The 12,491-nt window shown below is 33.4% G+C and overlaps 1 long non-coding RNA gene across 4 annotated transcripts; it reads right to left on the bottom strand.

Moving 5' to 3' along the window:
• Window positions 1-7,075: 7,075 nt before the first annotated feature.
• On the bottom strand, window positions 7,076-10,297 carry LOC147559744 (uncharacterized). 4 transcript variants are annotated; one of them, XR_015234650.1, is made up of 7 exons: window positions 10,042-10,297; window positions 9,880-9,951; window positions 9,237-9,330; window positions 8,482-8,576; window positions 8,258-8,366; window positions 7,891-7,954; window positions 7,076-7,315 (listed from the first exon to the last, which is right to left on the bottom strand). It is a non-coding gene; the product is annotated as an uncharacterized LOC147559744 (long non-coding RNA). The 4 variants fall into 4 exon arrangements; XR_015234653.1 differs by lacking the exon at window positions 8,482-8,576 and having other exon boundaries at window positions 10,042-10,294; XR_015234651.1 differs by lacking the exon at window positions 9,237-9,330 and having other exon boundaries at window positions 10,042-10,294.
• Between the last annotated feature and the right edge of the window lie 2,194 nt (window positions 10,298-12,491).

Here is a 12,491-nt window from a genome sequence, read left to right as displayed (position 1 = left end):
CATCTTCTAGAGAAGTGCAAAAAGAATTATCTCGTGCATGACGAGGGTGAGAATATTTTCCTTTCATATTGACTAAAGTTCTTTCATGCATGGAAAGAACCTTTCGACCTTTATATGAGCACATCAACGTTATTTCTCATATCTGTCGAACACAATTAACCCATCTAATGTTTGATTTGTACAATTCAAGGTAACCATTATAGTATTATATACTAAGTGAAGTTCATTAGTTCGAAAGATCATAGAAAGAACCTTAAATGTTTCATTTACAAAACACTCAAACATCAATTAGGCTTAGTATTAGCTTCAAACGACACAACTCAAAAAATTAACAGAAAAAGGAACATCTTGAATTTTCAGTGTTATAATATTACCCGAACAAACATTCAGGTAATGTTTCTATTTTCTCTAAGTTAGATCTGAAATCTGACTCGAGATATGTATCGACTCAAGTCAGATTTTAGAATGGTCGTTGTTGTCAGACTCTTTGGAATGACTTATTTGAGTTGATTTTGGACCCATCAGACGAAAAATTCATATGTAAACGAATCAGATTTAGACATTGACAAAAAAACACCATAACCCAACAAAGTGAAATTCAAATACAATTAGCAAACAATTTAAATAGAAGATGTTTAAGCACCATTTTAGATAAAAAAAAAAACTTAATATCAGATATATTATGCAAAAAAATTTCATTTTTATTCCTCTAGCCACAAAAATATTTTTCAGAATACCCTATAATTGGACAACAACTTAGGGCATAATCATCCATGGACCATGGTATATGAGTTTTTTTTTCAGAAATATATATTTTTTCCTTTGAACAGTGAAAGAATTATATAAATAGTGAAAGATCACAACAAATAAACTATTTCATGCTTTTCAGATTGAATCAACCTAATTGATCATTCTGAAAATAATCAGAGAGAATTTTTTTTCTTGTAAATATACAGAAATGAAAGCTTGTGTTTTCTACTTTACCTTGGCTTAGCAAACCAGTAAGAGAGACTTGGAACCTGAAACTAGAGAGGGAGAAAGAGATATGTAGAGAAAGAGTGAGGGAGAGATATTGCTAGGGTTGCAAACAAGGATGAAGGGTTTATATGGAGAATTGTCTATATGGGATCAACAACTTGTTAGAAGATTCTACCTCATTTAAGTTTCCCCCTCATTTACAAACATTTATTTATTTACCAAAGAAGGTTCCTAGACAAATAAGTTTTCCTTTTAGTCCTACTTTTAAAATTATATTTCAAATTAGTACAGTTTTTAAGTTTTTTATAACGAAAATATCGCATTAGTCTATATTTTTGGGTTGTATAATGCTATTCCATGGAACGCCTAAGGCCTTATGCGCTCTTATGATAAATAATTATCTAGAATAGAATAGAAGAAAATTATAAGTTAGACCCCCTGAAGTTTATCAATTTTGTACAAAGACAAAATTTGTCTAACTTTAAGTTCAATCCTAAATTTTAAAGATTTATTGGTTAAATTGTCATTATCTCCTGCTTAAAGTACCTTCGTCAGAATTAGAAATGAATTTACTCCTTTGTTTAATATATTTTTCTAATAATTAGAAAAATATTTCCTCTTTGTTTCTCTCTAGAAACTAATTATTAATTTAATTAGTCTCTTCACATCCCTATTAGCGGATGGGAGATTTTATAGGCAATGCCCAAAGTTGTTATAGGCAATTCCGTTAAAGGCAATTCCTAGTTTGATTAAAGGCAATGTGATATACGTGACAAATCGAGATGATGAGATCCACGAAGAATATTTAGAGAAATTCAAAGATATATGAAGATTTTAAAAGATTTTGTTTCTTATATTTATAATATCAATAATCTAATATTACTATTAGATAGAAATTATATAGTTTCCTAGATTAGTCAAGAAACGTAGGAACGCATAAACCTAATTTACTCTATAAATATGAGTTGGGCAGAAGAGTTTTATTCATTCAGTTATGTCTGACCAATGTAGTTGAATATTGATAATGAAGGGAATCTTTGACCGAACCACGTTAAGTTATCGTGTCAACTATTTCAATTTATTTATCTGATCATCACATAATCGTAAATTTAACATGGTTTCTGAGCAGGTTTCAATTTCAATCCTGAATCAAGAGTTGATAAAATACTTTAGGGTTAGTGATCTGGGCGTTGTTGAGGATTTGAGCAGAGATGGAAGAACGAATCTGAGATACAGTTGCGACATCGTGAAGATTGTAGATTTCCATAACGGTGGGGATCGATCTGCCTGCACTTCTAAAGAAATTGAAAGTTCGTTTTCTCGCTTGTTCAATGGTGGCAGAATTGGGTGGATTTGAAACTCCTCAAAAGTAAACGCCACTTTGTCACTGATTTGGAGACTACCCCTGGTTGCAGCCAGGGGTAGATTCTGTAATTTTTTATTGGAGTAGTGGTATTTTAGGAACAGTCAGGGGTAGCATTTGTATTTTCTGTGGTAGAGTTGATATTTTAGGAATTTTCATGCTCTATTCTGTTTTAGGAAAGTCTCCACTCTCCACGTTGGGGAAGAAGTCTTGGCTTTGGGAAGAAACCGTGGAAGAAATGTTTGGGGAGGAATGACAATCTAGGTTTTTTTTGGTGTGAAGGTTTTAGGATTTCGATCTAAAAAGGGAGCTAAAAGTTGATAGTCTCTTTATGACCGCCTTTACTGATCTATTAGTAAGATGTGTTTCTTTCATCTCAACAAAAAAAAGAGATGTGTTTCTTTCATTTATCTCACTTGTAGGCTTCTAGGGATTTTCCTTTTAAACCTTCAATTCCCCAACCACGATTAGTTTAGTTTAGGTTCTCTGAATTCAAACTGTGATCGTTTTAGTTCCTATCTTACTTTTGGTGATGGGATGCAAATAAAGTGATCAACAAAAACTTTTGTTGTCCGTTTCTAAGATTTGTTCCTTAATTTCTTGAATTTTATATGATGATGAGTACTTTATATTTGGGCAGTAGAGCGGCAAAATTTGGTGAACTCAAAGGTCCTTAAGTTAAGATTTAAGTAATGATTAAAAAAAATTCATCAAAAGATACAAGTACAATTCCAACATTTTGTCTCTTAAAATTACTTTCTTGGCTGGTTTAACTTTTAATTGTTCTGGCTCGTTTTGGGTCTTCTCTTCGACTTGAGTTGGTCGCCTAGGCACTCCAAGGTGAGAGACATGGTGAAACAAGAGGAGATCGATTTGATGCTTGTGCTTTGCTTGTCTATGACACTTAAACATCGTAGTCAAAGTCATCCATCATGAAATCTTGATTCAGACAATTATATATATGACGACAATGATATAAAATAGACATATAATCACCAAAAGATCGCCTCTAAATTATAATTTTGCGAGTACGCACAAGTTGCAACAAAAAAAATAATTCATGTGGTAATTTTCAGCTAGTCAGGACCAACTTCAAATTCTGGCTCCGCCCTTGTTCACAACTACAAAAATATAACACATTTCACTTGCTTCAGTAAATATATATATATATACACACACACACATACGAGAGAGAGATTTCTAGAGAGAGAAAGTGAATTATATATATATAGAGAGAGGGTCACCTGTGTATTAAGGTGAATGCCGACACAGGAGAGAGGGTCAAACGGTTTGATTGGGAATCTGTGAGAAGGAAAGACTACGGGGGGGGGGGGGGGGGTAGTGGATCAAGACATTGGGGGACATTTTCATGTCCCCCAATGTCCGTGTTATTCGTTGGGGACATTTGAAATGTCCCCAAATGTCCGTGTTATTGGTTGGGGACATTTTAAATGTCCCGAAATGTCTGCGTTATTGGTTCGGGACATTTCAAATGTCCCGAAATGTCTCCAAATGTCCGTGTTATTGGTTGGAGACATTTCAAATGTCCCGAAATGTCCGTGTTATTGGTTGGGGACATTTTAAATGTCTCCAAATGTCCGTGTTATTCGTTTGGGACACGAATTTGGGGACATTTCAAGACAAATTAGTTTTGGGGACATTTGGAGACATTTTAGTGTAAATTTGGAGAGCTTTTGGAGAGAAAATGTCTCTCAAAATATGGAAGACATTTGAGGAAACTTGGGGACATTTCAGTGAGAAAGAAAATAAAAATAATTATTATTATCAAATTAGATTAAATAATATATAATAAATAATATATAAAATATTATCATATTATTAAATTATACTATTATTATATTATTATCTTATTATTATATTACTATATTATATTATTATTATATTCTCTTATTATATTATTGTATTATTATATAGTATTATATTATAATATTATTATTCTATTATAGTAATAATGATATTATTATCATATTACTATATTGTGCTATTATTATATTATTATATTATTATAATATTACTTTATTATTATATTACTATATTTTATTATTATAGTAATATAATATTATTATATTATATTTTATTATTATATTAATATTTTATTATATTATATTTTATTATCATATTATATTATATTGTATTATTATATTATTATATTATTATATTATTATTATTATATTATTATTATATTATGTTATTTTATTATTATATTATGTTATTTTATTTTATTATATTATTATTATATTAATGTCCACAGATATCTACAGATGTCTATCAATGTCCACAGATATCTACGGATGTCTACGAAAGTCTACGAAAGTCAAAAAATATATTTCAGATTAGTGGTACAAATATATCATTTCATATGATTATATAATAATGATAATATTAAAATAATAATAAATGTCCAATTATCCATCAATGTCCTCAGATATCCACGGTTGTCTACAAAAGTCTAAAAATATATTTTTGAAATATGAGTAAAAATATATTATTTCATAATTCATATGGTTAAACAATAATAATAAAATTAAAATAATTGTCTACCAACTGTCCTTCAATGTCCTCGGATATCCACAGATGTCCACAAATATCGAAAAATATATTTTTGAAATATGAGTACAAATATATTATTTCATATGGTTAGACAATATAAATGTCTACCAATTGTCCTTCAATGATGAGATAATAATAATAATAATAATAATAATAATAATAATAATAATAATAATAATAAAGATAATAATAATAACAATAATAGTAATAATAATAATAATAATAATAATAATAATAATAATAATAATAATAATAATAATAATGTCCACTACACATTTGGTCCATGGATTCAGTATGTTGAAATGTCCCCGGAACATTTTGTCCGTGAACCAAATGTCTTGAAATGTCTCTTAAGACATTTTGTCTATGAATCAAATGTCTTGAAATGTCTATAAAGACATTTTGTCTACGAATCAAATGTCTTGAAATGTCTATAAAGACATTTTGTCTACAGACAAATGTCCCGAAATGTCTTGAAATGTCCACGGAACATTTTGTCTCTGATTGTCCCCTAATGTCCCCCAATGTCTTGATCCACTACCCCCCCTACAATTTACAGAGGGGGCAGTTTTAGAAACGCCTCCAATAATTGTAATTGGCACCCCTACGCCTCATTTAACTTGATAAATCTAGTTTGACGATATTATAGACACCTCCAACTCAGATGTTTTGAGGTAAAATTTCGGCATGAGTCTACCGATTTGAGTCATATCCAATAGTTACAAGGCTTTTTAGAATCGGTGGATTCAAGTCGGTTTTGTAACTAAATCGGCTCGACTCCACCAATTTTAAGCTGAAAAATTAATGTGGGAGTGCCTTTTTTTTAGAGGGAAAATTTTAGCAATTTTCTGGGATATGGAGGGCGCCAATAATCGGGAGGCCCCCATTAACATTTACGGAAGGCACCTTTAAATATTCCCTTTACATAGTGCATTTTGTAAGATCATTTACTAACCTAATTACCCTAAGTCAGTTACCAACTCAAGGGACTAGGGGCGAGCAGAGGTCGGTTGCCGACCATTTAGGATCAAGTCGAAGCTGAACCAATCAATAGTGGTTTGGTTAAATCATCGACCAAAGTCGGGCCGATCAAATCGTCAACCAACTTCTTTCGAGCCGATTCATACTAGATTTATGTCTTCTTCTTCTTGAAGTTTCTTCCTTTTACTTTCTCTCTCTAAAAAAAATTCAATACTAAGAACTCATAGATCTGAAATGACTACTTTGCTAAGCTCATCAGGACTCTTAGGACACTGATCTTTGCTAAGCACTATGCCATGTGCCATGGGAAGGAATCCTTTTTGGAGTTTGTCATCTCAAACCGTTGAAGAATCTTATCTATATAAGTTTCTTGACTGAGTCCGATCAACCTCCTTGATCTGTCTCTACAGATCTTGATTCCTAATATGTATTCTGCCTCCCCTAAGTCCTTCATAGAGAAACATTTTCGAAGCCAGTCTTTAACTGATTCCAACATCGGAATATTGTTTCCTATGATTAATATGTCATCGACATAAAGGACGAAGAAAACTAGGTTGCTCCCACTAACCTTCTTGTAAACACAAGACTCTTCTGCATTCTTGAGAAATTCAAATTCTTTGATTTTCTCGTCGAATCGAAGATTCCAACTCCGGCTTGCTTGTTTGAGTCCATAAATGGATTTCTTAAGCTTGCAAACTTTTCCAGCATTTTTGGAATCTACAAACCTTCGGGTTGTGTCATGTACACATCCTCTTCCAAGTGTCCGTTTAGGAAGGCGGTTTTGACATCCATTTGCCACTACAAAAAAAAGCGCCATTAGGGACGGCTAAAAACCGTCCCAAAAACGTAAAAACCGTCCCCAATAAAGTATTGGGGACAGATTTTATCCGTCCCACAAAGTGGCGTCCCAAATATTATTGGGGACAGATATAGCGACGGATAGTTTTTGTCCCCAATATTATTTTGGGACGATTTTTATCTGTCCCTAAATAAAGAGTTATTAGGGACAAATTATTATCTGCCCTTAAATTTTTTGACAAAATTACTTCTTTGTTCGGATCTGGGAACATTAATATCTGTCCCTAAAAGTTTGGCGGGAATGTTCAATAACTTCTGTTTCGGGCAGTCAAATTTCCTTTGAGATAAATATTTTTAGATAGAAGTTATCCATGATGACATAAATTGGACAACTAAAATGATTTAAACATCGATAATCAAAATAATTTGTCCATACAAAAAGATAATATATTTCGTTTATAGCGATTGTCAACCAAAGCCTTTAGAAACTTGGGTATTTAACATCCACTAACAATTGTACCAAGGAAAAATATATAGAAAAAACGTTCAAGAGTATGCCATTCGCTTGAATCTCTGTTACTGAACTTTATCGACGCCCTTAACATAGAAATGATGTTCTGAAAACTGCAACAAAACAAAAAGATATGAAGTAAGTACTAGAATATTCAATAAAGCTATACAACAAGTGACAACCAAAACTGAAAAGGTAAAAGAATTGGCAATAGGCTGTTGTTTTATGAATAACTAGTATAAACAAAAAGAAGCTGAAAATTATAACTCTCATATTTGTAACGAATACAGAAACAAGTTATAATATTTCAGTAAGATAATTTTAAAAAGATGAAAAAACAAAGTGAGAATCTAGTGTAACACTTTAAGTGTATTTTAAGCTTGGCAGTCCAATTGTTTTTTCTGGTCCAAACGAAAAAAAGAGAACGTCATCCGCATTTTCTTAACTAGGATGTCAACCTTGTTTACATTCAAAACCAGAGCTACTTCACAATAACCCCCTTCCTTAGACATGTCGCCGAGTTATCCATGATTGCAAGGGATGTATAAATTGATCAAATTTCAAAGAGAAGCAAAATAGCATTTTCGATATTCAAAATTTGAAAGGTCATGTTATAGAGTCAGTGAGGAAGCTAGCAGTGCAATAACAACTAGACTAGAAATAGGGAAAGAAGTCGAGAAACACTCACATTATGGTACACAAAGTTGGTACAAGTTAAATGTTAAACGTATCTTCCAGATTCTCCAAACACCCTGTAAAAGAACTCAATTATGTTACTTAACTTTCCAAATTTTAACCCAAATTAACTCTTGAACCATAAAATGCGAAAAACAACAAGAATACGAGAGATTAACCGGAACAGAAAAACTCCTCAACTGCAAGATCTATTTGATCTTATCACTGGATTCATTTATTTTATTTAATCAATCATAGAACCAATTAGTAACTCCGCAACAGATTTAATCATGAGTTATTAATGGAAGAATTTACTTAATAGATCGGGTATGTAGAAAAAAAGCATAAAGAAAGAATACAAGCAAGCTTTTGTTACTTACAGTTAGAAAATCCGGAACATAAGGTTAACTACTTCACACATTTCTCGCATAATCCCCAATCCTCGTAGCAGCCCAAACAACCATCAGCAAAGCACTAAACTGAAAAGCCCTACAATGTCCAACCGCATTGGATTTGGATATTCAGTCATTGAGAAGAGATCAAGGAAGACCATTGGTTGTTGTTGCAAGTAAATAAATTTATTGAACCTCAAAATCCTATTTACCACCAAAACTTGAAATTCCTATAACTGCATATAAAATATGGAGGCTCGAGCTATGTAAAACCATAATCTGAGTTCCTTCGCAAAAGGAATTCAACCTGAAAATTTGAAACAAATAAAAAAATCTACAATTTTATATAATGAACTAACTGCCTATGAAATACACAATTTTCTGAATACTCTCTTGGTAATATTACCACGATACCTGAAGTTTTATCTGTTCGAAACATCAAGGTTTAATATCTTACGCAAAAGTTAGAAGATAGAGACTATACATATATGAATTAACAAGCTATCCTAAGCTACATCCTGGACTAGCTGAATACTTAACAAAATCTCTCTATGTTTTTCAACTTTTTCGTGCTAATTAGCTTGTTATTTCTTCTTAGTTTTGTGTGACCCCAGAATCTACGACTAGTCCGGTTCTTAAACTAAGAGATGTTATGTGACAAACCAATACATAGATGATAGCTTAACCTTGTTTTCTATGATTTCTTACCATCCTCATCTCTACAAAGCTTGTAAGGGTAGTGGACCAGATTCAAGACAACAACACATAGTTAAGGATAAGTAGACAACAACAAATATAACACATACATAAGAAAAGTTTCTTTGAGTCAAATGATCAAACATGTAAAGAGCAAATAATATAATGAAAGATAATGTACCAAAAACATCCATTTTTTTAATGGTAGAGGATTAAGAAAGTGCAAGATTAGAAAAATAATAATGGAAGTGAAATGAAACTAAACCGTTACCTTTTGATTGAATCATTGAATAGAAACGATCCTAGAGATGAGCTTAAACTAGATGGAAAATAGTGGATCTCTTTGCAGCCGGTATTCGTGATTACTATGGTTTTCAAAAGAGATAAAGTGAGTTCACAAGAGGGGTGCTTATGAAATCTGAAGAATATAAACAACATATAGAAAACCTCCCAATTTACAGAAAATCTCAAATCAAACAGACAGAAGCTTATAAAAAGAGGGGGTTTCAAATCTAAGGTCTGAATAGGAAGACCACAGAAAAAGCTGCATAAAAATCATAGAAAACCTAAACTATGGTTACCTATTTCCACTGAAACCTTCTGCTTCTAATATTGTATCTTTCATGGACAACTGAAACACAAAACTTGTATTCGACAATTTCACACTTTCAGAACAGTTACCAATTCTAATTTTAAAGAATGAGGTTTGTTCCAATTTCACACCTTCAGAACAGTTCTCAATTCGAGAAAGTTTAGACTAATTACATATTTCTATAAGGGATTATGATCTATAAAAACTATTTTGACCCATAATTTAAATCAAACCTTAAATCATTCTTCTCAATGCTGATTTTAGGTCATAAACTCTCAATTGCTTAATTTGAAGAAGAAGAATATGAAGAAGAACAACAAACCTAGTTGTGGTTTTGCTGGAAAAATCTGGTTCGTGGAACAATCGAATATAAACTCTGAGATTGAAAAAATTGCTGCAAAAAGGAATTAAGGTTTCATGTTATGAACGTATTAATCGATTGATTTGTTTAACAAGAAGATGAAGAAGAAGGGAAGAGCAAAACCTGGTGGTGAGGTGATGCCGCAAGAAAACCCTAAAAGAAGAAGATGAACAAATTGCAGAGGCTACAACTGCGATTTAAAGGAACAATAGAGAAGGAAATCGTGTTGTAGATGAAGAACAAAGAGGGAAATCGTGATTTAGAGGAACCCTAGCTGAAACGAGAAGAAGAAAAGTAAAAATCGTGGGGAAAGAGGAGAGAGAAAATAAGGAAAAAAAGAGAGAAAGGGGTGTATCTATTTGCGCCAACTTTTTCCAATGTTTCGCGCCCATCTTTTTGCCCAAATTTCCCAATGTTCCGCGTCCAAGTTTTTGGTCCCTAAAACAATTTAATCGTCCCCATTATAATCTTAGTAGGGACAGATATAAGAAAATGGTCCATATTTTGTTTATATTAGGGACATACGTAAAAATGCCGGTCCCTATTGACCGTTTTTTTTGTAGTGTGCCAAATCTCATAATCATAATGAGCTGCAATTGCTAGAATGATCTGAATGGATTTAAGCATTGGGACAGGAGAAAAGGTTTCATCATAGTCTATACCATGAATCTGTTTGTATCCTTTTGCCACGAGTCTAGCTTTGAAAACGCTAACGTTTTCATCCTTGTTAGTTTTTACTTTGAAAACCCATTTGCATTCAATCGGTGTTGCTCCATCAGGCAAATCGATCAAGTCCCATACTTGATTTTCTGACATGGAATCCATTTCCGATCTCATGGCCTTTAGCCATTTTTCGGAGTCGGGCCTCGTCATAGTTTGGTTGTAGGTACTCGACTCATTATCTTCTAGCAGTAAGACATCTGTTTTCTGAGATAATTCTTGGAGCCTTTGAGATCTACGAGGGGCCTGAGCAACTTTTGGAGTGTTCTCAACTATTTGAGATGTCTCCTGCGAATTTAATTCGACTTGTGCAGGAGGTTCCACGAGTTTTTCTATCTCGACCTCATTTTCCTCTTCCATACTTTGTGGATAGATAGGAGCTGCTAAACCTCTTGATATCTCTATATCCATGTTTATTTGTTGCTCATATCGAATTTCATCGATATCTACATTTCTCCCACTTGTCTGCTTGGAAAGGAATTCCTTTTCAAGGAAGACACCATCTCGAGCAACAAACACTTTTTTCTCAGATTCGTGGTAGAAGTAGTAACCCCTTATCTCTTTTGGATAACCCACAAAGAGACATTTGTCTGATTTGGGTGCGAGTTTATCTCCTTGTAAACGTTTTACATAAACTTCGCATCCCCAGACTTAAAGAAAAGACAACTTTGGAACATTTCCAAACCATAAGTCATATGGCGTCTTTTCTACAGCTTTTGACGGAGCTCGGTTAAGTGTGAAAGCAGCCGTTTCTAACAAGGTGCGATTTCTCCTTTCGGAAACACCATTCATCTGAGGCGTTCCTGGCGGAGTGAGTTGAGATACTATACCACAACTCCTAAAATGATCGTCAAATTCTTGACTCAAATATTCACCACCTCGATCGGATCGAATGGCTTTTATTTTCTTGTCAAGTTGATTCTCTACTTTGTTCTGAAATTGTTTGAACATGTCAAACGATTCGGACTTATGCCTCATCAAGTATATGTAACCATAACGAGTGAAGTCATCCGTGAACGTGATGAAGTAGCCATAGTTACCTCTCGCCGGAGTACTCATTGGTTTGCATACATCCGTATGTATGAGTTCCAAAGGTTCTTTGGCTCGGTCTCATTTTCCTTTAAAAGAAAACCTCGTCATTTTACCCATTAAACATGATTCGTATGTGTCATATGATTCTAAATTACACGAACCTAGAAGTCCATGCTTATGGAGCTTCTTCATGCGTGTCATGTTAATGTGACCCAAACGACAATGTCAAAGGTAACTTGGATTCGAATCATCTGACTGTAGCCTTTTGGTTTCTATGTTAAAGACTTCGTTCTCAATATTCGTAATATAGAGACCGTTGTATAACTTAGCACTGGTATAAAACATTTCACCTTTATATAAAGAACAACGCTGGTTTTATAGGTGATGTCCCTCTTTGTCTAACTCCGAGACAGAGATAATGTTTCTAGAAATAGAGGGTACATAATAGCAATTATGAAGTTCTAAAACTAGACCAGTTTCTAAAGGTAGACTGAATATTCCTACAGCTTTCGCAGCAACCATTGCTCTATTTGCTACTCGTAGGACAAGCTCCTTTGCAGATAAATACTTGATTCCCTTAAGGCCCTGCACATCAGAAATGATATGAGCACCACATCCGGTATCGAATACCCATGATTGAGAATCAAATATAATTGCTAAGTTAACTTCGATAACATAGATACCTTGGTCGTAACCGTGAGTTCCTTCCTTCTTCCCTTTGTTCTTCTGAATCAGTTGAAGTTCTTTCTTTGATTCAGACATTCCAATGCCACTCCGGATTGCTTTGGAAGTCCCGTACTTCCTCAACCGTGATTTGTTTC

This window comes from Eschscholzia californica, unplaced genomic scaffold, assembly GCF_041429995.1.
Source record: "Eschscholzia californica isolate CP2 unplaced genomic scaffold, dmEscCali1.0.p SCAF_2, whole genome shotgun sequence".
Lineage (NCBI taxonomy): Eukaryota > Viridiplantae > Streptophyta > Magnoliopsida > Ranunculales > Papaveraceae > Eschscholzia > Eschscholzia californica.
The sequence above is the reverse complement of the archived record's forward strand: the minus strand, read 5'-3'. Positions and strand labels throughout refer to the sequence as shown.